The sequence below is a fragment of the Trichoderma gamsii genome, assembly GCF_001481775.2.
Source record: "Trichoderma gamsii strain T6085 chromosome Unknown Scaffold_35.2, whole genome shotgun sequence".
Lineage (NCBI taxonomy): Eukaryota > Fungi > Ascomycota > Sordariomycetes > Hypocreales > Hypocreaceae > Trichoderma > Trichoderma gamsii.
The window spans coordinates 157,743-158,064 of record NW_020171372.1 but is presented as its reverse complement, the minus strand read 5'-3'; positions in this window follow the sequence as shown (position 1 = coordinate 158,064).

Genomic DNA, 322 nt, shown 5'->3' with positions numbered 1-322 from the left:
CCCCCCATATGTACACGAAGCTATTAGTGCTTCTTCTTCCCCTTTGCATCGTTTGGACATGCATGCTCTGCGGCTAGCTGTTGCCGTTTAGTGCGTATTACCTACTCGTACATTGGTAGCTTCGAAGACTAGCAGCCGTATAAGAAAAAGCCATGGGGATATACTTCGTATTGGTCGATGGCATCAGCTGTTCTATTACTCCGGCGCCCATTCATATGCAGCACCAATAACTCCGTGCCAGTCAGAAATCACGACATTAACCGAGTCCGCTTCCCCACCCCCACTCTCTCTCTCTCTCTATCTCTATCTTTTCTCTTGTTGT